The following is a 23,108-nucleotide window of genomic DNA, read 5'->3' as shown; positions in this document are numbered from 1 at the left end:
TTTTTTTATCAGTGTCTTCTTGAGAATCAGTTATTAATTCTTTTACTACAGAGAGTGTTTCTGTTCTGATTTCCTCTATATGTTTCTGCATTTGATTCTTTACTCCAGATGCTATGAATTCAGAGATTTCTTTTTTTTATTGCAGAGGTTATTTCTGATCTGAGTTCCTTTATACCTTTCTACAGTTGTTCCTTTACTTCATAGAGTATTGTTTCAGATAATTCAGCCGTGTGATTCCCAATTTCTTCTGTGCTAGTGTCCTCTGCACTTGTTCTGGTGAGCTCAGGGCCTGGCATTGCATTTTGTTCCTTCTCTTTGTCATTTTGTATAGCATTGTCCACTGATCTTTGGTATAGAGCTTTGGTGCTGTTATAACCTAATGTGCTAAACCTACTGAAATTCAGGTGCAAAGCTACTAAGATTGAGTTCATCCAGTTGTGCCTGGCTTACGTCTGGCTGCTGTGCTCAGCTCTTTCCTGCTGCATCCTTTGGAAGTGATGTTGTGCACCTGTTGTGCCCCTCTAGCAAGATGTTCTGCTCCTGGATTAGTTGGGTGGTTTGGGCCCCTAGACATTCTGCAGGGACTTCAGCTGTAGAGTTTCACCCCAGGCCTGTATGCCAGGCCTGTGCTGGCTCTGGAGGAGTCCGGGGGGCTCAGGGGAGCGTGAGAGCTCTCCCACACACTTGCTGGGCCTGAGCTTCGGCTTGATGGGAGGGATGGAGCGTTCCCCGAGAGCAAGGCAGGAAGGGTCCTGAGAACTCGGCGGGCTGTAATTGATTCTTAGTGTACTTAAAGATTAATTGTTCAGATAAAAGTGAGTGGCTCTGGAGGGCAGGCCAATCAAAAACGTGTTTTTCTAAGAGCGACTGTGTGTAAATTAGAACCCTGAGATGCTGACTGTATCCAGCTTAATGAAGGTTTTTCTTAACTTGAGTTTTCTTGGCCGTCAAAGTGTGCTTTTGCATCAGAATTTCAATACTTAATATTAGCCTAATCATTTAAGGTTTTTTTTTAGCTTGCAGGGGAAAGTACGTGGTTGTGACGTAGCCCCTCTTCCATTCCTCCCGCCTGCGTGGTGACCATCTGTGGCTTCCTCGCAGCTTTGGCCAGCGTGTGCAGGGGCTGTGACACCACTGTGTTAGCAGGCTTAGGAGCTGCTTGCCAGGATTAGCGTCCTGTGTGTTTTTACTGAATTCTAGAGTGTCAGTAAGGGTCAAGATTTTGGGGGCACACTGGTGCTGGCTAGGGTGCTGCAGGACAGGGGGGCTGGAAGGCCAGGCGGGCTGTGTGGGCTGTGTGTGGAGGACGCGGTAGCCTTTCCTTTTGCGCCCTGTTGCTGGATGTTGATGATCAGGGAAAGGCCGCAGCGGCCGAGCGAGACATGCCCAGCGGGAATTCGGATCGATTTTTTGAAAGTCCCATACCTAAGTATTTCTTTTTGTTTTCTGTACACTGTGACTTCTTGTTCCAAGACTCAAGCAGTCGGCCAGGTCCTTGCCTGCTCAGGCGTAACTGAGATGACCCTGGGGCACAGAGACCTCTGATCAGACTGTGTCAAATGGCAGCATACTGCCTTTTGTGACCCATTGGCAGGTCGGCATGACAGACACCAAGAAGAGCTGACGTCACTTAAAGCCTCAGAATTATAGAGGAATAAAGCAGAGTGGTCACCCTTGCGGACGGGGAGAGGCTGCCTGAGGACAGCCCTTGCGCGTACTGCAGAGTCCACCCATCTGCCCTTCTGTGCCAGCCACCCAAAGGCACGTGGCTTCTAGGAAGTCCGCCTGGTACCCGAGCTGCCTGCATCCTCAGTCCGTACGTAGACATGGCATGGTGGGTGTCTTAAGACAGCCAGGGGAGCCAGGGCTCCTGGCCACCGCCACCTCTCCCGCAGAGCTGTCCTGTAGGCCTCTGTGGAGCCTGCTCCTGAGCGAGCTTCCCCTGAGACACGCAGCACCTGTGCTCTCCCTCCCCTGCACTCGTGTGTCCCTGCACCAGTGCGGTAGAGACCTGAGCAAAGGACAGATCCCAAGAAGACAGGGCTAGGTGCAGTGCTGGCTTCTAACCCACGTCTCCTGGAGGAGACACACGTGGTCGCACGCAGCCTCGCGGGCCATCTTCCAGCTCTGCTGTCCCTCCTGGGGAGCATCTGGCCAGCAGTCCTGAGGTCCCACAGTTACTGCATGGATCACAGAGGCCGCCGGGGGCCTTCCAGGCAGTGGGCTCACTCTGTGAACACCTGGGGACACTGTGTGTGTGAAGAGGGAGGAAGCAGGGCTGTGCGTGTCGCTGGATAGCTGACAGCCTGTTCTGTCCTTCCTGCCTCACTAAGCACGTCACGACACCTGAAATGACCATGCCGGGCTCTTCAGAATTGAAGAAAAGCTGCTGTTTTGACGTTAAGAACAGAGCAAGAAGAGGCACGATGGCCTGTCCCACGTGCATCAGTGTCCTAACGAAGGGGCCAGAGGAGTCCTGCCTGTCCTCAGTGTCGTCTTATCCTTGACATGGAGCAGGCACACAAGTTGGGGAGCTGATCGGCGGCCTCTGCCCAGCTCCACCTCAGTGACCCCAGTTTGGGGCTTGAATTCCCACAATAACTGTGCTGCCCGCTGGGGCCCGGCCCCGAGCTGCCCCAGGGGCTTCTTGTGGGTGGAGGCCTGAGGCTCACTCTGATCAGTATGTTAAAACACTCATATATTTTAACATGTGGACCAACCTGTTGGCTGCAGACCCCTCGGCCCTGCCCATGGTTAGTATGTGAACCTTAACAATTTCCTAACGGGAAAAAACTGATAGGAGCCTGTGTAGAAATTCTGAAAATACAGGCCACTGGCTTTCTGGCTGCCTTTTCTAGGGTTAGGCAGTCAAAACCTGTGCAGATGCACACAGGGCAGCCGCAGACCATCCCTGTGCCGACTGCTTTTGTACATTCAGGGCAGCAAATGTGAAATATGCGTGTTCTCACCCTGCACGGCAACTGGGGGCGGAGAACGAGTCCCCAGGGAAGATCACCATGTCCATTACTAGGAGGAAGGAGATCGAGAAGGAATGGTCAAGGCAGCTGCGCAGGCCTCCAGCTCAGGCTGCCCTTGGTCTCCTTGTAGGGTCTCCTCTTCTGCTGTGTCCTGTCCTCCAGCCTTTGCAGCCCCACATGACCTTCATAGCCCTTGAAGGTCACTATCCCCAGGTCAGCCAAGGAAATGGGAGCCTGCCTCCAGCCTGACTGAGGTGCCTCCAGGTGCTTGCCCTGCTCTGGGTTACTGCTTGTGTGTGAATTGACTCAGTGATTGTCTCCTTCATCCAACTGGAAGCTCTGCTAGGAATCCAAACACTTCCACGGTCCTCTCTGCAGTGTCCCTCAACTAATGCTCTGCGAGAAACTCTTCACCTAGTATGTGCTCCAAACTAGGCACAGTGAAGGAGTGACTGTCTAGCATCAAAGATGAATTGACTGAGATTCAAAAATAATTTATATTAATAAACATCAAAGTGTTTATTCCCAAGGTACACACACACACACACACACACACACACAACCGCCCACCCACCTGCCTCGCAGAATCGCCATAAGAGAGATCATCAGTGAACTGTGACTTATTTCAAAACAAGCACGGGATCTGAACAACGTGATAGAGGATAAGGTCTAAGACAGTTGCTTCCTGACCTTAGAGAGTCTGCTTTATGTCTTACACAAGAGGAGCGTGAGACAAATTAATCAAACTGCTTTTTTTTGCGGGGGGGAGAAGTGATTTTGCTTTTATTTCTGTCACTCTAACTCAATCATGCATGTCATAGTGATTTATTTCTGGGGTAGGACGAGAGAAGGTGCCGTGCGTGCGTGCATTCAGGGTGCAGCCAGCTGAGGGGCGCAGGGCAGGCTCACTGCGGCAGCTGCAGGAGAGCGGTGTGTGGGCCCGCAGAAGGAAACACGGCTGCTGAAGTGTTTGAACCAATAGGCGAGTCCGACCTGGCCTTGGCCGTGGCAGGAGGTGTGGCGAACTCTGCCTTACGCAGTGTGGACACCAGGCACAGAGCAGTCATCTTTGACCGATTCCATGGAGTGCAGGACATCGTGGTGGGCGAAGGCACTCGCTTTCTCATCCCTTGGGTACAGAAGCTGGTCATCTCTGGCTGCTGCTCTCGACCCATAACGTGCCAGTCATCACTGGCAGCAAAGATTTGCAGAATGTCAACAAACCGTTTTTGAGTGCCTGTTTTGCACTCCAGCCTCTTCAGTGAAGAGGGAGGCAGAAGCTACGAGGGGCTTCCTGGGTGGGAGCCTACAGGGGTGGCCCCGCATCCTGGCAGCCTCCTCGGGGAGCCGAGCTTCGGCCGGATCACGAGCCCCCCACTTGGAGCTTCAGCTCATGATGCTGAAGATTGTTCTTTGATAATGCCCACCCCCCGTGCCTCACTGTCGCAGAGACAGTCACCTTCCTTGGCAGGCTCGTCTCTGTCAGAGTCACTGTACTTGTTGGCATTTCTGCAGTTTTTCTGTGCTTTCTCTTGTTGGTCTTTGCTGTCCGAGTTCCCAGCAGTGTGCAATGCATGGAGACTGAAGGGCGTGATGCGCCTCTTGGTCGTTCCTTGTTATCCATGGATGGCCCTGCAGGAGCATTTGGGCAGATTGCCGTGCCCGTGCAGCAAGGGAACTTTTCAGAAACACTTAAAATTTAATACCAAAAAACCAAATCAAAACAAAAAGCTACAGAAATGGAACTTGAATGATCGGTATGTGTCATAGATACAGAAACATCTAGGAATTATGGAAAATAAATTCAGTAGGTACCAGATTTGCTTCATGTCAGCCTATGATGTTAAATATTTAGAACATAACAAGAAGGAAAAAATGGCTTCAAGAAAAAACAGATACAGGACATGCAGGGCTCAGAGTAGCATTTGACTAGCTGACCTCTCACGTAAATTTGTCAAGTTAAGTTTAATCTGTTACAATCTGTAGAAAATGCTTTTGAAATGCATATACTGTAGCCTGTACTATAAATCATGACTAGAACGTAATTATGTGCCTATAGTGTTTACCATGGATTCGTACAGAATCAAGGGAACACAGTCGCTCACGTACCCAGGCAGAAGCAGATTGCCTTCCTAGGGGGGCTACCAGGGACAGTCCTGTGTGATGAGTCCGCCCCCCGCGAGCCTGTCACCTCTCATGGTGCTTCTCCCAGAGATGGGCAGGGAGGAGTGTTCAGGGCTTCATTTGAGAGCTGTGATACTAGAAGGGCAGCAGAGCAGAGTGGTAAGATCACTCCTGTTAATAATTGTTCATTTAGCACTCGCGTAGAAAGCACCCCGTGCGGAGCCGCGCGGCGTGCATGCCTCACTAACAGTGAGCGTTCCTCGGGGCTCCTCTGGCCCTTTCTGAGACACGCAGACATTGAGACACATGCCCCAGGTCACAGTTGGGAGAGAGAAGATTGGGAGCTCAGGCCTCGGTGATCTGGCTTGAGACGGCACCCTTGGTGCCCGGGCACCTCCCACCCCTCAGGATTTGGCTTCGTGAACCAGTCTGGCCAGCCAGTCGTGTCATGGACAGGTTCCTTATTCTTTGGCAGTGACCTCTTATGGTTCTGAATTATTATTAATCACGATAGTCAAGATTATGATTTTTGACACCTTGATAAGCACTGCTATATTATGGATAGAGATTTGTGTGGCATTTTAAGACTGTATTGAAGAGAGATTAATGCACTCTTGTGATAAATAAGTGGCAAATTGCTAATCAGAGTAAATAAAGTGAGACTTGGATTTTTAGAGCACTCATACTATTTCCTTGATATTGGTGTATTGATTTTTCAATGCTGAAATATGTTGAATATAAGTAAGACAGCAGTACCATTGATTTAACTACCCTTTGTTTCTCTAAATGGGAGAAAAATAAGAATGTATTTTAAAAATTACTTACAGTTTAGAAGGCGACACATTAGTCCTCAGAACGACAAGAAATCAAGATGATTTTTGTCTGTGGGGTTTAATTTATTAAAATTTAATTTGTTCCTGCGCTTTGCTCCAACAGCTCTGTGCTGGCAAACTAGCTATAATTAGGTTAGCAGCCTCCGAAGCCTGCTGACAGCCCGAGCCTCAGAGAGCATGTGCTGGATTCCGTGTGTGCCGCCGCCTCATTGGTGGCTGGGCTGCTGCTCGCTGGCTTGATAGGTTTCCACAGTAATCTTTATGCTGCATTAGGGACATAGATACAGAGGTGCTGTGCTGTGCTCTCGGGGCAGCGAGGTGCCTGGCTGGTAGCAGTAAAGAGGGAAGAAGGCAAGAAGAGCAGGCGCGCGTCTTTGTTGTCGAGCATTGGTGGCTGAGGACCTCCGCTGAGCAGGAAGTCAGCAAAGGAGTCTCGGTTCAGGGTAATTACTCTCAGTCTTTATCTCTTATGAAAGACGCGGCTGTGCAGGAAGCGGAGCGTGTGCGCAGTGTCAGCTGTTTAATTTGATTTCCCTTTGTTGATGTTCTCGTACTCCAGCATTCCAGACTGAAGTACGTTCTCCCAGGGGCAGCTTACCTGGAAACAGCTCATCTATTCGAGAAGGAACGTTGCTTTTACCTGGATTGGGGGTGCGTGCTGGGCAGCGATTCTCACTGGCTCCCTTCCGTTCTGCAGAGCCTGGTGTCTCATCAGTGTGGTGTCTGAGGTGTGTTTCAGCCCCCAGGTGACTTTGTTGCTCCCAGCCCAGTCTCCTGAATAATGAGGCATCAAGGAGGATTCAGTGAGACGCGTTTCAGTGAGGGCAGCGCAGCAGCGCTCTTGGCTCGATGCTGGGTCTTAGCAGAAGCAGCGTGCTATTGTTTCTTCAGAGCTGTGTGCAGCCTTCATTTTGCGTGGTTTTCTTTGTCTCACCGTTTGTAGTTTTCATGCAGCCTTTTTGATACAGAAAATGTTCGCATGTCTGATTCTTGCAGCTGCAGCTACCTTGGTATAAGCTCAGCTGTGCCTGAGTGAATTTTGGTTCCTGGCTTTGTTTAGCTGTGATGTTGCCTTGGGAGTTGTCCTCGGAGGAAGTGCTTGTGCCTGGACTTCAACCACTGTCTGACATTTTTTGTGTTTCCATTAATGGTTACTTGGATAATTTTCCAAATCAAATAAAAAAGAATCTTAGATTGTTGGCAGATTCTAAAGAGAAATATTTGAGTAAGGCTAAGGATCAAAATACCCTAACAAATGCAGTATAAATTTTTGCTTTCACACTGTACTTTTCATAAAGTCTGTTCTGTGCACAGAGAGCCCTCGCTTCCATTTAGCCCCTTGTTGGCAGCTTGACTGTCCTCCCCTTATCAGACCACGGGCTCCAGAAACTTGTGTCCTGAGTCACCAGTCATAGGGCTGGCCGACTGCCACCATGCGTCTCCTGCTAGTGGAGAGTTCCGTTGGTCTCGGAGAGCCATCAGGAATTATTTGCCTACTCTTGCAAAGCCCACCATGGCAACTTCTGTGTTTTGTAAAAAGAGCTGCTCTGCTCTACTGTTGAGTCCTGCTGTAAGGCCTCAGTGAAGCCCGTGGCAGAGGAAAGCTTGAGGTCATCCCGTGCCTCACCCCCTCCACACCCACCGGGGGAGGTAGACGGTCTGGCATCAGAGCTCACCCTGGTGAGCTTTGAGAGGAGCATTATGAAGTTGTCCATGCACTGCACCGAGCCTGGTCCATCACCCATAATAAGAAAGTTGATAGCCGTTAACGGTAGTGGTGTCTGCGTGTCTTGGAAACTTGGCCGTGTTTTGGCAGCTAACGTGTTGGGAGGCAAGATGAGCCTGAGAGCACTTGTCCTGATTCGTATTCCACCCTGGATAGTAACCACGGCTGCCCCGTGTTGCAGAAGGAGCCCAGCAGGACCCCGCGCGCAGCCTCCACGGCACGGGTTTTCCTTTGCTTGTTGTCCCTGCTGTGGATACAGATGACCTGAAGTAGTTCAGTACCCTTTTCCCTTTCTATAAATCTCCTGAAATGCCGTCTACATTGCCTTGGCTTTAGAGAATTCTGAAGCAGTCTGCTGCCCCACAAGGAAACTGTTGTTGTCCTCTCTCTCCTCCACTGCCGAAGCGTTGGGCAGGTGTAAACACTGCACAGCTCACTCCGGTGAGCCGAGTGTCAGAGAGGGGAGCAGTGGCCAGTGTGGCTCCATGGTGGAGAGGTGGCCAGCGCCTGTGACGCCCGGGACACAGGGCCAGCACCTGTGCATAAGTGAAAACAGCAGAGAAAGGGGAACTCAGGGGTGAGTGCTCTCGGGGATGAGTCTTAGAGAACGTGGATCTGAAGCAGCTCGTTACAGATTTAAATACAGACGTTGGTGTGTATTGCGGGATGCAGCCCTACCCCGAGAGCCTGGACTGGCCTGCATCCACAGGGTCTCTGAACGTATCTGAGGGCCAGTTTCATACAGGACCAGAAAATGTTACTCACGGCTTTGCAAAGTAACCAAAATGTGTACTTTTATGTCTAGATACATTACATCTTTTTTGTTGTTGTTTGTTTTTACTACCTGGAGGGGAATATTTACATATTCCTGGGACAAGAAAATAAATATTTTCTTGGACCCTCTAAACTTTGCTTTGTTCCCCTTTTTCTAGTGTCAGAGCTCTTTACTGAAGAAGTGGCCTTCCCGGACAATTAGAAATGGGTTTATTGGCACAAATGCACAGGAACTTCCTACTTAAAGCATTTTCTGTTCTGTGATACGTGCTCTTTTTTCCTGCCCAGGAGCTTGCTTCTAATCACACCCTGGGAAGTGGGTATCAGTTTAGAAATGGAAAGTCCTTTCAGGCAGGATGTGGTGTACACAAAGTAGTGGGTCTGACAAAGGTCTGAAAAACTGATTAAAAAAAAAATAAGCAGAGCAATGGGCATTACAGGTTCCTGGCTGTAGGAGTGCAGGCCAGGCTGCAGGTGTCTCTGTGGCCGGCCAGTGATCTTGGAAGCGCCGAAGCTCCATCAGCCATTGATGAGTAGTTCAGAGTTGACTCTCCTACAGTTGCCTGGATTGGAAAGGAATTTAAGGAGACATTAGGTTCCTCGCCCAAGTGTACTTATTTTTTTCTTTCATTACCTTGTTCTGTAATCACAGATGTTTACAATAAGTGAGCCTCCATTAAGGATTATTAAGAGAAAGGCAGGAAGCACTGACCATCCTCAAAGAAGTGCGTACTGCGGAGACAGCTTAATTAAATTAAGTTTGCCTGAAAGACACAGGCACTTGGCCTGAAGTGGGGTGGCCAGTTCATTGGAAAGCGGCCTGGGAGTGCCGGGGCAGGCTTTGGGAAGAGAGGCGGGCCCAGCCCAGAGCCTGCTCCTGCCGTCTCCTCGGTACCTTGGCCCTGCTGTTGGCCCTGACTGGAGCTGCTGCGGCCCATGCGTGCTCCGCACTGTCGAGTAACCAGTAACGTAGAAGTGCATCACAGAGGAACCGGGGACCGCTGCTGCACTTCGTAGAGCTGCTTGCATTGCCAGGAGTCACGCCTCGCCTCGTGGTGCCTGTGGACTCCTGAACACCACTTATGGTGTGTGTGCCCTTTACAGAGGAGCTTGTAATCTGGACTTGGATTCTAATAGCTGGATTTCACCTTTCCATGGTTAAGGCATCTGTTTTTTGTAAACAATTAGAAAATTATTTCTAGAATATTTCTAATATCAAATGTAGCTATCTTTTAGAGATTGCCAAATCCAGGGCTAAGGCCACTTTTTGGATCTCCTCTTTTCCCTTGTTCTTTTTTTTTATGAGTAGAATATATTTATTGAGAGAAAGAAAGCTCCTGTCCAAGAGAGGGACAGGAGGGGGCCCGAGCGGATAGTGTCCCCTTTCCCTTGGTCTTGATGCCAGGATGATGTTTACAGGAAGACAGGTACCGCATAGCCCCTCCCTGGGGCCTGGGGGAGCCGCCCCGATCCCAAGGCCCCATCCGCGGTCCTGCTGCCTCACGCCTCCCCAGCTCCTCCTCAGCTGTCCAGCCCATGCTTCACCCTCTCTTCCCCTGCCCTCAGGGAGCTCCTGAGCCCCTTAGCCTGGACCAGCCAGGGCCTTAGCTGGTCCCTCTGCTGAGTGTGCTTCCCCCACAGTCGTCCGTGTTCATCTTGTGTTCAGTGTCTCCTCTCTGAAGCGTGAATTTCATAAGCCGTGTATTTTTATCTCATCCCACCCCCGGCCCTGAACAGTACTGGGCCCGTAGCAAATGTCCTCAGCACTTGTTGAACGCATGAGCGAGTGGATGCGTGAGACTTGGCGTGGGGATGCCGTGGCGCCTCTGTGGCCATCACGGTCTCTGGCCCAGCTCGCTGATCGGTGCTGAGGAGCTGCTCACCTAGTGGGCCTCAGTGTCCTGCTGTGGAGATGTGACGGCCCGGAGGCTCTCGGAAAGACTAGCACTCTCTTCCAGTTGAAGAAAAGAGGTAACAGTGAGTGTGTGAAAGTTTATTGACATTACTTCTTACTACTTGGTTTTATTTATTTATTTATTTATTTTTTTGTCTAAAACCAGATCAAAACAAACCAACAGTTAAAGTGAGCAAATTGGCTATTGTATTCTAAATAAAAACTAACACACTTGGGTTTATTAACATACCTATTTTTTAATCTGTTGGCTAATTTTTAAATGGAGTTATCATTTTCTTTTAGTATTTCTGCCCATTAAAAAGACAAAAGCAGTCTTCCATTCTTGTGTTGTAGTTGCTTCCTGCTGTGTAGAACGCTTTAAGAAAGGCGCCTTCCTGAGACCTCTGCCTCGTCCACAAGACACACATTCAGCTTTCAGGTAAGGGGATCACTTCACTTCGATCTACTCGGAGCAGCTGTATCGATTCTCTCAGAAAACCTGTGTCATTAAGACAAAAAGACTGAGGTTACAGATATTTTGTTATCTGGAAAGAAAATGTTATTTTCTCAATTTTGAAGTTCTTCCAGGGCCAACATACTGTGGTATATTTGCTTCTCAAAAGTTTTACTGAAATCCCTTCTGCATAGCTGCTGGTCGTTTGGGTGTGTTGTCACTGTAATACCCCCCAATAGTCTGCCGGGATTCTGCAGGCCCCCTTTACACGTGTGGAGTGAAACACTTCTGCAAGTGGATGTTCTCACATGGGGAAAGCCCGTGGCTGGGGGACAAGAAGGTTGGCAGGGCCAGCAGGGTTACTTTACAGATGGCTGCCGAGAGAGGCAGCATGGAGAGAGGAGAGCCTGCAGACACCCCAAGGCCTGGACGGATAGGGCTGCACAGGTCCAAAGGCCTGGAAGTGTGTGGCATGTTTCTGCCTCTGCCATCTGGTTTCCATAGCCTTTCCACGTCTCTTTTACAGACCCTTTTAATGATAGGGGAAGTCAATGCGCGGTGCTCAAGGAAAGAGGATTTCCTCCTTCTATGCAGGGACTAAGAGCTCAGTGCCACTGGATGAGGTGCGGAGAGCCAGGAAGACAGGAGCCAGCTGTGCAGCTATGCGTGTCTTCTACAGGTTGAGAAACGGTAAAGAGCAGTAATGGCCATCCCAGCTATGGTGGCCACCTTCCAAATTGCCACAGGCTTGGAGTGGTGGGCAGCCTCTGCCCCACTTACTTTCTAGCATCTGTGTGTAATGTTCTAGTGCTTGTGTAGTATACCAAGCATCCTATAGATTGTTACTCTTGTCAATGCAGGACAGCGTAGTTGGATATTGTGCTCCAAGAACTCCAGAATCTGACCTAGGCTGCCACATAGAAATCAATCTGGGCCAGATAGAAAGAGAGGAATCAAAGAAACACCCCTAGCGCTGCACCCTGAATGCGTCTCACTTACCTTCCTAGGCCACACTTGCGTCCAGCTCCTTGGCTGGGATGGCAAGCCCTCAGTGCCTCCTGCCCCACCCTAGGAGAGCTGAGGCCGTAAAGCTGCGCTGGGCACAGGTGGATTCAGTGGTGATGCCCTCCTACAGTAGCTGTGCTCTCTACTTTGCCCTGTCTCAGGAAGCTTGCCCACCCAGGTGCCCTCACCAAGCTTCTCCCTGGGACGCAGGGCTTTCTTTGCCAAGCCTGGAAGAACTGAGCCCAGCAACTCAGGGCTGCTTCTCCCACTCCCCTCCTTCATGGCCTCAGGGATTTCTGCTCATGAGCTTGCTGCTGACCACAGCTGAATGTGCGGCCCTGTGGAAGGGAACTCGGGGAAGCCGAGTCATCCTGAGTGTGACCTCAGCCCTGCTCAGTAACCGTGCAGATGGACAGCGTCCGGCTGCTTTAGTTCTGTGTAACAGAGACACGGCAGCTCCGGGGCTGCGTCTAGCAGGGGCCCTGGAGGTGCGGGGCCCCTCTCCCTTCTGACACCCGTGTGTAACAGGTGGTTACCTATCAGGCATAAGTGACTCTGAGTTTTGTAAACTTTATTGTAAAGTTATGGAGCTGTTGCTGTATGCAGAAGGCTAAAAAGGATGCAACTCATGACAGAGGTCACCTGGGACACGGGGCTAAGTCTGAGCACCTCTGACTGATTCTCATATCATGTCAGGGCACTGTGCGCAGGTGACTTGAGGTGTTTTGTATAGGTTTTCTCATGAATGGTATGGGGAACAGCTTTTAAAAAAAAAGTATGCTAAAGAATACTGCGAAAGGCCTCCATGTTCAGATGTTCTTACACTTGCTCTTTGCTGAGCTCTGAAATTACAGGGGAGCACCCTGCCAGGTACATACGGATTACCACCATCGACATTTGCCGTTACTCCCAGCAGTGTGTAGTCATGCTGTTTTTAGAGTAAGCTGGGTCTTTTCTCTTTTAAGAAAATTAAAAAGGAAAATGAAGGCATGAAATAAAATGATCTTGTAATGTCTTTGGATCACACTTTTTTGAATTAAACATCCTAAAACCCGTGCCCCCCCCCCCCAGCACGTGTATGCAAGTTGTTTTTCAAGGAATAAACACCAATTTGTATGCTTTCTTGATATGGTTTCAGTTTTAGGAAATAAGCTACTTGTTTCTCGTGGCTTTCAGTTTCTTACTGTCTTGTTCAAACTTATTTTTTTTTTGTTCAAACTTAATGAATGAGTAAGATTATTTTCTCCTTAAAAACTTTTTTAAAAATTTTCCCGGGACTGTTTTTCCTCTTTTATATTGTGAGTTGCTAGATGCTTGAGAAGTAGCCGGGAGCAAAACAGTCCTCTCGGTTCTGTGGTGTTAAGCGGGCGTCACCATAAATCCGCGCTAGCTCCCCCAGTGCCTTTTGCCAACGACGTTTTCTCCAGAACGAGCAGCTTGCTGGTGACTCATCTTCCTTTCACGCCAGCACCTCTGGCTTTTGCTTCGTCCCAGATCAGCTATATTACTCAGGTTTCTTTCATGATCGCAGGAGGATGACGCAGAGCTCGGGTTCCCTGTGGGGTCAGATGGGGTTCCTCCCCCGTGTCTTCTCAGCTGCCCTTCAGCAAGGGCCCCCCAGGAGCCCCGGAGTCCTAGGCCTGCCCCCCCCCCGACTGGTAGGGTATGCTTGCTTGTGCACTTTCAGCGCGTGTATAGGCCTCTATAGTACGGGGGTAGGGGGTAGGTCTCTTCTCTGAAACAAAATACTCCTGTACTCAGAAAGGAAATGTATTTCCAAACTGGAGGATTTCACACACATTAAGAAGTTAAAGCGTCTAAATATTTAACACATTTGTTATGAAGCTCAAACTTTATTGATTGCAACTTAAGTTGCTACATTACCAAGTAAGTCATCTGGCATTTTTTTTTTTTTTATCAAGTGAAACACAAACTGTGTTACTGTGAATGCATAGTTGTGGTGGATTATTCATTGCTGTGGCAGTTGAGGCAGATCATATCACTGTGGTCACCGGTTTTCTTACAAAGATGGACCATGAAGTACCTCCTGCAGCTGAGGCCGTGGTCCATGAAAGGAAGCCCCTCAGCAGTGCGCCGTCCGCAGCCACAGCTGCCTGCAGAGGGCTCAGAGCCTGCGCTGTGTGGGTGAAGGGTGCGGGCTGTACTTTGCGGCTTCCTGCCACAATAGTAGGACGCCTGAGATTACGAACTCACAGAGAGAAAAGGTTAATTTTGGCTGGTGGTACTGGAGGCTCTAGTCCATGAGAAGACAGACTCACACCTGTAGACCACTAGGAGTGGCACGTGTGGCACAATGAACTCTTCATCTCACTCTTAGGAAGCAAAGCAGTAGGGGCTGGTTCCCTTAGTCACTTTCTTAGGGTTCTTCTTCAGTGACCAACAGCCCTCCCAGTGGGCCCTGTTTCCTGAAAGTTCTATCACCTCCCCTCAGCACCAGCCTAGGGACCAAGCCTTGGACACACACAGGTCTTGGGGGGACAGTGCACTGTAGCAGGGACCAAAGAGATGAAACCTTAACCCTAAAGGCAGCCATGCGCCTAAACACAGGCGTCCCCAAGGCATTTCCATCATACCACAGCCAGACCTTACGCACCGATTGAGTTCCTTACAGCAGGTTGTCAGCACGACGGGAAAGTTAGGCAGTGGAAAAGACATCACGAAAAGGTTGTGAGGAACAGGTGTGCCAGGCGGGACAGTAGAAACAATGAAAGTAGTAAGAGAAAGGAGGAATCCAAGAAGTCAAGAAAGGAGGCAGGGAGGCTGAAAAACCCCAGTTTGGGGAGAGGAAGGCAAACCGGGACCGTCGTTGGCTGAGAGGGCAGCTGGGCTCTGAAGGCCTCATTCTCTTCTCAGCCTAGAACGTACCTGCCACTGTGGGAGGTTGCAGAGGTGTTTGTGAGTGCTGAGAAGTTGAGAGACCAGTGACCGCAACGGCGTCCTGGGCGTGCCGGTCTCTCTCGCAGCGTGCAGCGAAGTATGCCAAATGATCAGTTGTTACTTCTTTTTCACGTGTCTGTGTTTGAACAGTAGTCATAATGTGTCACTGTGATTGGCTTGAGAGCTCCGAGGGGATAGGAAGGCACCTGCCAGGTGTGTTGGGGTGTGTGCGTGTGGCTGGGGCGCCGCACCTGGTCCCTAACCCTTGCTCTCCGGCGCAGCAACCCTACTGCTTTTTCCAGCACCAGGAATCAAACGTCCTCACTCTGCTTCCCCCTCCCCCCTGCTATGACGTTCCTGCCCTGAGGGCGTCTGAAACAGACGGACTTTCCTGAAGCTGCGGCCCGCTAAGCCTCTCTTTGAATTCTGGGTGTTGGGCATGTTGTCACAGTGGTGAGGAAGCTGATGAACGTACCATGCTACAAGGTGCATGGAAAGCCTGAAATGCCCCTAGTCATGCTTACATTTGGAAATCCCACCCGGTCAGCAAGGGAGCCAACGACGTGTCTAAGAAGAGTTTCTCATCCTTCTTTTGTTGTCACTGCCCTCCTTAGGCTGGGGCGGTGACAGCCTTAGATGTTCCACTACACCGTGCTGCGGAGATAGCAGGGCCGTCGGGGAGTGAGGGAGAAAACAGAATCAGGAACCACTGTGGGGAAAACCAAAGTGGAAATGGGACTGTTCGTAGTTGTTTGTGCTTTGAGCACCATGCTATGGATGTAAAGATTACAGTTCATAACAGTGAATCAGATACAGGACGTTGGAGTAGATTGTAGCTGTTGCCACTACAGGAGGAAAAAATCGGGCAGCCATGTGAGATGACTGACGTGTTCATTTGTCGCTCTTCAGCAATCATTTTGTTATCTGTGTGTCTCTTAGGACATCGTGTTGAAAACTTTAAATATGTACAACAAAACTTGTTAAAAAGTAATATAAAAATAAATTATAGAACTTGAGCTTCATATTTAGTCAAAAGTAAAGCATAGTCTGGACATAATTAGCTCAAAAGCCTCTTCCAAGGGCTGAGGATGTGGGTCAGTGGCAGCCACTTACCTGCAGTGTGCTGTGTTTTGGTTCAATCCAAACACTTAAGAAAGGAAAAAAAATCTTCTTTGAGCCCAGTCTTCTCAACTAGATTTAAAATGTGGCTTTGTTTGCAGAAATCATTTTACCTGTAGTTGTGTTTTAGCTCCAGTTGGTCGTTCGCTAAGGATTCTGAGTTCGCAGCACTCAGGAATACTCCAGTACAGTGATGGGCCTCGTGTTTAGTGATGACCTTCATGGGGGGCGGCGCAGGGCCAAGGAGACGCCCGCTGCTGGCTGCTGCCCCACCCGGCTTCCGCTGTGTGTGGGTGCACTGCTCCTCCTGTAGGAGCTGTGGCTCCGGGGCCAAGTGCCTGCGCAGCTAGGCAGATGCCGAGAACCGGGCGCAGAGGGCGAGGGGAGGGCGAGGCTTGGCCGCACGCTGTCTTGCTTTCCTAGCTTTGTTGTAGTTCTCCGTGTCACGCTGGCACTTTTTACTTCTTTTCATTCGTGCGTCTGCAGCACACACGTAATGATTAGCTCCGTCACGGGGAGTTGGTGTGTGCATGTAACACGCCCTCCTCCTCCTCCGTCCCCCACCCTCCCATTGATGTGTGCATGTGACGCCCCTACTTTTGTCCTGTCCCCTGCCCCTTCCATCCCTGCCAACTCTTTCCATGCTTGGTGGGGACGGGCTTCTAGCCCTCATTTAGCCAGTCAGAGAGGCTCAGAGAGCCGATGCATTGATAGATTTAAGGGTTCTCCAGTTGCCCCAGGAACCAAAAAGTGTGTTGGACTTGTTGGGAGGGAGCGAAAGTGTAATTCTCCTGGCAGGTGCTGGCATGTGTGCGCGCAGCCCTGAAGGGCCCTTCGTCTGTCCCGTCCACTGTCTGTTCCTTCCCTTGGGCTTTCTTGGGCCTTCCTGTTACATAACAGGCTGCATCCTGCCGCAGTGCGGGGTTCACGCCCTGCACCCTGGGAGTGCTTTGCACACGGAGGTCCCGTCCGCCTCTCTGTGCCTGCGGTCTGCGCACAGGGGTCACTTTCATGGCTCAGTCTCCAGCCCCTCTGGGGCAGTCCAGAGAGTTTTGGGCTAAAGTTAATTGGCCGAAAGAACAAAGTGAAAGAACATGACTTTTTTTATTTTTAGCAGCCTTTGCTTACAAAGCATTTGATTAAGAGAAGATAGTACAATAAGGAAAAATTATATGAATGCATCACTTCAGATTTACAGTAAGAGCAGGAAACGGAGAGGTCAGTGAAGACACTTGATGCCAAATGGGCTTCTTCTGGCCATTTCTTGTTTTACCTTCGTGATGACACGTAACATTGTGCATGTTTGTAGTGTGTCTTCACTACAGTAACTGTCTTGAGCATTTTACGATTATTAGATGCTGCATCTAGTTAGTATCTTATTTTTAGGGCTGTTGAAGCCAAGATCTGAAGTGCTGTCTGAAGGGTTCTCGTGCTTCAGACATAAACCACCACTTGCTGGCCCCTGGCCCCACTCCACAGCAGCACACGGAGCTTCGCAGGCTGTCCACAGAGAGCGCTGCTGAGGTGCTGACCTGTGCATTGCTGCGAGAAGCGCGAATGCAGACTGCCGTTGTGGTGGATGCCACTGTGGGGGTCAGCCTGTCATACCTGGCTGAGCTGAGCTAGGTGGTGCTGGGCGTGGAGGCCCACCTGAGCTTTGCTGCCGGAGCATGAGAGGCAGAACTGGAGAAGCTGTTGGAGCTGCTGGGAACTGTGGTGCTCTTGGGCTGCTCTGCTGGAGGACCTCATCATGCTGGCCTTCCTGGTGAACTGTTCTTGTCAGAGGAGGAGCTTGTGGCCTCTCTCTCACTGAGAGTGGCTGTGGTTTATTTTGGGGGGGCTCTGGTCCTCATCTTGAGCATCATTCCTAACTCCAGAGGGGAAGATAGTACCCTGCTCAGCCTCCTGGAGAAGCTGGTCACTTGTTCCTGATAGAAATTCAACTTTCCAGTTCCTGAGAGTTGGGGTGCTCACTGTTGCTGAGGTGGCTGTGGTACCTTTTGGGGAGCTCTGGACCTCACCTTGAGCATCGCTTCTTGCCCCAGTGCAGATCCCTCACTGGGGCAGGCATAGATCCTTCATCCCTCTGGCACAGACTTCCAAGCTCCTACCACTGACCTTTGGGCCTTCACAGTGCAGATCTGTGAAGTGGGCCTGCGAGAGACACTGTCAGGGGCCCCAAGCTTCCAGCTGGACTTATTGTGGGCTCTAATTCTTCAGCTGGACTCATGCAGGTCCTCGTCTGGAGTCTTTGGTTTTTAGCATGTGGATAGATTTCCTGCACTCTTTATATGTGATTCTTTGGGTGATCATAAAATAAATCTTATAAAATGTGTCCGGTATTGTCTTGTTCCCCTTGCAAAACCTCAAACTTGACAGCCATCTTTAGTTCCTAGGCCCTTCACTGATTAGAGAATGATGAGAGTAGATTTTAGTGGCCGTTATCAGTAGAACAGTGGAGTGTCAGCAGAGGAGCAGCTCTGTAGTGGAGCGTGTCACGCGCCTTTGCCCAGGTTGAAGGTGCAGAGGCTGTGCTTTGTTGGCACTCATCACGTATTTCCCAGAGGCTGGCTGTGGTCAGGAACCCTTTCTGCATGTCGCCCTCTTTCATTTTCACAGTGGGCACGTGGCAGGTCATCGTGAGGCGAAATGTGAGACTGCACTCATCTTGTCAGGTGCAGTCTTGCCCTTTCTGACTACTTTGCCAGGAACATATGACAGTCTCAGCCGGCAGGCGCCTCGCAGACTTCGGAGGTGGACGCTTGCTCCCCACGCAGGCACAGCATCCTTTGGGCAGACGAGACTCACTAGAGTGTCTCTGAGGAAAAGAACTTGCTGCTGCTGCCGGGTACACAGACCAGAACTGGCCTCCAGGCCCCATGTCTAAGGCTCGGCTACCAGCTTGCAGCCTGCTACAGGTGGTGAGCCCGTGGCACGTGTGGCCCAGTGGCAGGGTGCTGGGGTGCTCGGGCTGCACCCACCCTTCTTCTTTTTGGCCTCCCAGGCACCATGAGGCAAGTGGAGCTCCACTTCCCGTCCTGTGTCACCCAGCCCAGCGCACCAGCCAGGGCCCGTGGGTTTCCTTTCAGTTGTTTTTCTTACGTATTTTTCTCACAGGGACAGAAAGGTGACGAGCACTAACCAAGGCTCTGCTCAGCCGTGACGGTCCCATAAGCCCCGCGGGGCCAGCTGGCCTCGCCCCCTCATCTCCGCCCGGGTCAGCTGACTGTCTGGAGCACACGTCGCGTCCCTGACTGCGTGACGTCAGGTTCTAGGCCCAGCAGCAGCTTGGCACCATGCTTTTTCATAGGTTCACACATTTTACAAAGCACTTTCGGCTCAACAGTCTCTGTGGACGGCCTGGAAGGTGAGCCTTCAGATGAGACCCCAGAAACCTAGGATGAAAGTGACTCTCTAGCTTGGGACTCCGACTGGAAAAGCCAAACTTCTCACAGCTCCTGAACTAGCCCAGCCCTGGAATGAGTGCCACACCATGAGCCACCAGAATGGACAAAATTAATCATGGCTGAAGCCGAGACGGGCCGAGAGCGTTCGGGTGTCGTGACTGATGCTGAGAGTTGGGGTGCTCCTTCAGCCAAGCCTGCACTCTGTCTGTCTGTCTGTCTCACACAGGGACTGTTCATACCATCTTTACTTCAGTGGAACCTGTGGTGGTAGTCAGTACTTCCAAGGTCCCCGAGCATCAGGCTTTTATTACACTGTAAGCTCAGCCTTTAAGGGCTGGTGCCAATTTAAAAATCAATGAAATTAATAAAAAAAAAAAAAAACCTAAATTTTCGAAGGGGAAATATATGGTCTGCAACATTAATTTGAAGCTTTCTAAAAATAAACTGTTGAGTGAAGCCAGCGGACAAAGCCTCCCCAGCATGTGGCGCAGGCCCCAGCACCCCCTTCAAGCCCTTGGCCACCTCAGAAATGGAGCCAGTGAGTGTTGATCAAAATGAAATCGAGTAAGGAAATAAATTTTATCATGATACATATTTTAAGCAATGTACATAATGTCCATATTTTCTTCTGTTCTGAAATTGTAGGGTTAGGAATATTTCACATTTAACCATAGAGAATAATCAAAATTGTAATTTCTCCATGAAATTGTGCTTTGCAACATGTGTGCACCTATTGAGTGAATCTGTAAAACAAAGACTCTTCCCTCTTTCCCTGCTGTCTGCAGTATTTCAACTTACAGGATGAATTCCCTGTTCCAAATGATGTTCCAAGTCATGTGTCTAGGTTAGAACCTCTGCAATTAAATGACATTTCTAGACAGGGTTTTACATCCTTCATAGTTAGTTCTGAATTTTGCACTCATTTTTTCTGTACTGCATTGTCTGTGTTCTCTCCATTCCTGGAGGAGATTTAAGTGGAAAGGTCACTTATATCTCTTTTTATGGGCTGCTATAAATAGGAACTCAATTCAATAAAGCCAATTAGATTTCTCTCATGCCCCAGACCTCAGAAAGCTTTATGACTCTCAGCTGGTGACGTGGCCGGCGTCTGCACAGTCGCAAACTGCGCCTCAGTTGTGCCTTCTCTCTTAGCTCGCTGCATCCCGAGAGTGACAGGAGCTGGTGCAGCAATCGAGTTTGCCCCAAGATGATCGAGACCTGGCACTTTGCTTTAGGCCCAGCTTTCTGATCAGAGGTTCGCGGAGTGAACCCAGCCGCACACGCGTGTGGCCCTGCACGCTGCTCCCTTGTGCATCTGGCCGTTCCACTTACATGGCAGCATGCTCTTCTTGTGGACACGAACACTGCCTTGGGCAGGGTAGGAGCCCGCTGCCATGAATATTCCTGTAGCAGTGGAAAAAGCTCTGCAGCGAAGCTTTGAAGTTTTGGGATGGGACAGGAGAAGGTAAGATAAAGCCTGTCATGGGCGAGTGGGTTTATCTCACATCAGGAGTGGAGCCCTAACACCCCTACCACATGAGCCTTTTGGTTCCAGCCACAGGAAATCAGCGAATGTTCGTGTGTAAGAATCACGAGCTATTTTGTCACTTGAAGGCCATCTAAGGCTAAGCTATAATTTTTAAGGTTCTGAGAATATTGGAGCTATTGACCTTATCATTTGCATTGCGGACTTACATGTAGGTCAGTTAATGGTTTCATTTGACCACTGCTTTCCTTAGTTGTAGTGCTTAAAAACATGCAGGTTTCAATTCTCACTAATTTCTTTTTGTAGCTTTAATCTGTTTGTGATCCTTGAGTCTTACGGTTTTTTCTTCCCACAAAAAGATGTAATAGAATCTGAACTCACAGGCATTGCCGTCTTCTACCCAAGTGACTCCTTTCTTTCACTGTCATTCTTTTTCCTGTTAGCCATTATCTTGCGGTAGGATCCTTCAGTTCGGTGTGGTAAGTGAATGAACCCCAGAATAAGGATCCAAGTCATATGGCACTTTGCAGTCGTACTCACTGAGGGAGAGCTCATCACATGAACTTTGAAAACGTATGATTTTGACATATTGGTGTTGTGCTTCTCTATCAGTTACTCGCTGTTAAAGCACACATCTCGCTTGCGTTCAGATCACAAAGTCTTCTGGGGGAACTCTCAGGGCTGAGGCTGCAGCTTGGCCACAGAGTGCTCCCCTGGCTGGCGTGAGGCCAGGGTCTGGCCCCAGCACTGAACTAGAGGGAAAGAAGTAGGAGGACAGTGGGGTGGGGAGGAGGGTGGAGGAAAGCCTCTCCTAGCAATAAAGCGCCGTGCAAAGTAGCTTTTACTTTGAAAACATAATTTTTGCCTTCATGGCGTAATGTGGAGAGCACCATGCTTTCTGCACGTGCAGTAGTTTCTGTCCTTGTGTGTTAGCAAGATTGAGTAGCAGACCCAGTCAAATGGGTTTATTCCAGACAAAAAGATGTAATAGATGCTGTTGTCCAGATGCTGTTGGAGGAACACCTTTGGTCATATCAGTGGTTGTATTTCATCATTTAAAAAGAATTACTAAGTTTTTGCCACACAGCTAGTAAGGACATTGATTTTTAATGCCACAGCCCCAGTAGTAGCAGCAGTACTGTTGGTGAGCATTCGTATTTTGGGTGGCGCTGTGCCCCTCAGGCCCTGAGCACCTGCCTCACCCTCTTGCAGCCCTCACGCGTCTTCTGTGCCAGTGGGGAAGCTGCAGCTCCCAGCCTGCCCAGGGCCCCTTCTGCGTCCTCTTGCCACTGCAAGGGCCCTTCCACGGTCCACCCTGTGACCCGGCTCTGTAGTGGGCTAGACATCAGAGCTCTACCTGAAGGTGTTGACCATCGTGAGACCAGGCACTTTTCAGGGTTGTCTGTCCAGTAGAAACTCTATTTGAAGCGAAGCAGGAAGCAAGCAAGCATTTCCCCTAAGGAGATACCTCCCCCGAAGCCCTGGTATGCAGCACCCCTGCATTGGCATCCCTAAGCACAGGTGTGCTCCCCCCAGGACTCACCCCTCTGCTGCCAGGGCCTGCTTCACAGCCTGTTCACGCGGTAACTCGCTGCAGGAACAAGGCTGCATCTCACCGTTCAGCTCCATCGCTTCTTACTTTCCAGTTTCTGCATCAGAACTTTATGATCAGGTTAACTACAATCCACAGTATGAATCAAAGTGAAACCTGGGCCTGACCACCACCAGTGAGCTGCCACCAGAGAGTATTCCTTGTTTCCCAACTAAACAGAACAGGAAGAAATGTAAACATAGGTAACTTTCAAATATTAGTATCAATGTCTCATTCAGCATTCTTTAAAAATTAAAGCCCGACCAAAATCATTATGATGCCGGCCCTGAAGACTCAAAATGTGGATGTCTCTTCTCCCCCGTGTGGTCTCCGATTTAGTGGAAATGTGTGAAATGATCTCTCCCTGACAAGCAGCCTGTTACCGTGGAAACAGTGTGCTAGTTTCTAAACCCTTCTGGCTAGTTCCAAAGCATAACTCTGTTCTGATTTTGAAGAAATGAAAGTGGGCCTAGGATTAATATTTAGGGTTTTGTTTTTTGTATTTAGTACAGGATCTGCAGGGTCTCAATATGCAAATCAGACTTGCAGTGTTCCTCCTGTTTTCAGCCTCCCAAGCGCTGGGATTACAGGCTTGTGCCACCGCGCCTAGTCTCATTCACCATTTCAGCGCACCCCAGGGCAGGGCCAGCATGGCACACCAGGGACTGAGCCCCCGTCCTTGTGTCTGCCTAAATTATTTAGTTTTTTAATAGTTATAATCATGAAAAATACTCATCACATTACAGGTACACAGATCTGAATAGTTGTACTTTTAATTTTAATATTGCACAAGCAGAGTGAGCACAGGCCGGCGCCGCA

The 23,108-nt window shown here is 49.8% G+C and overlaps 1 non-coding gene across 2 annotated transcripts in view; it reads left to right on the top strand.

Annotated features, from left to right (window-relative positions):
- Positions 1-23,108, top strand: part of LOC105742465 — a 146,954-nt gene that overhangs the window by 76,184 nt on the left and 47,662 nt on the right. The window contains exons 1-2 of one of the 2 annotated variants that reach the window (XR_002821545.1): positions 6,084-6,378; positions 10,684-10,768. This is a non-coding gene — a transcript (uncharacterized LOC105742465). Of the gene's footprint in view, positions 1-6,083; positions 6,379-10,683; positions 10,769-23,108 lie in introns of those variants that run through there. The other variant, XR_002821544.1, reaches the window with a different exon arrangement.

This window comes from Octodon degus, unplaced genomic scaffold (assembly GCF_000260255.1).
Source record: "Octodon degus isolate 3935 unplaced genomic scaffold, OctDeg1.0 scaffold00054, whole genome shotgun sequence".
NCBI lineage: Eukaryota > Metazoa > Chordata > Mammalia > Rodentia > Octodontidae > Octodon > Octodon degus.
The sequence above is the reverse complement of the archived record's forward strand: the minus strand, read 5'-3'. Positions and strand labels throughout refer to the sequence as shown.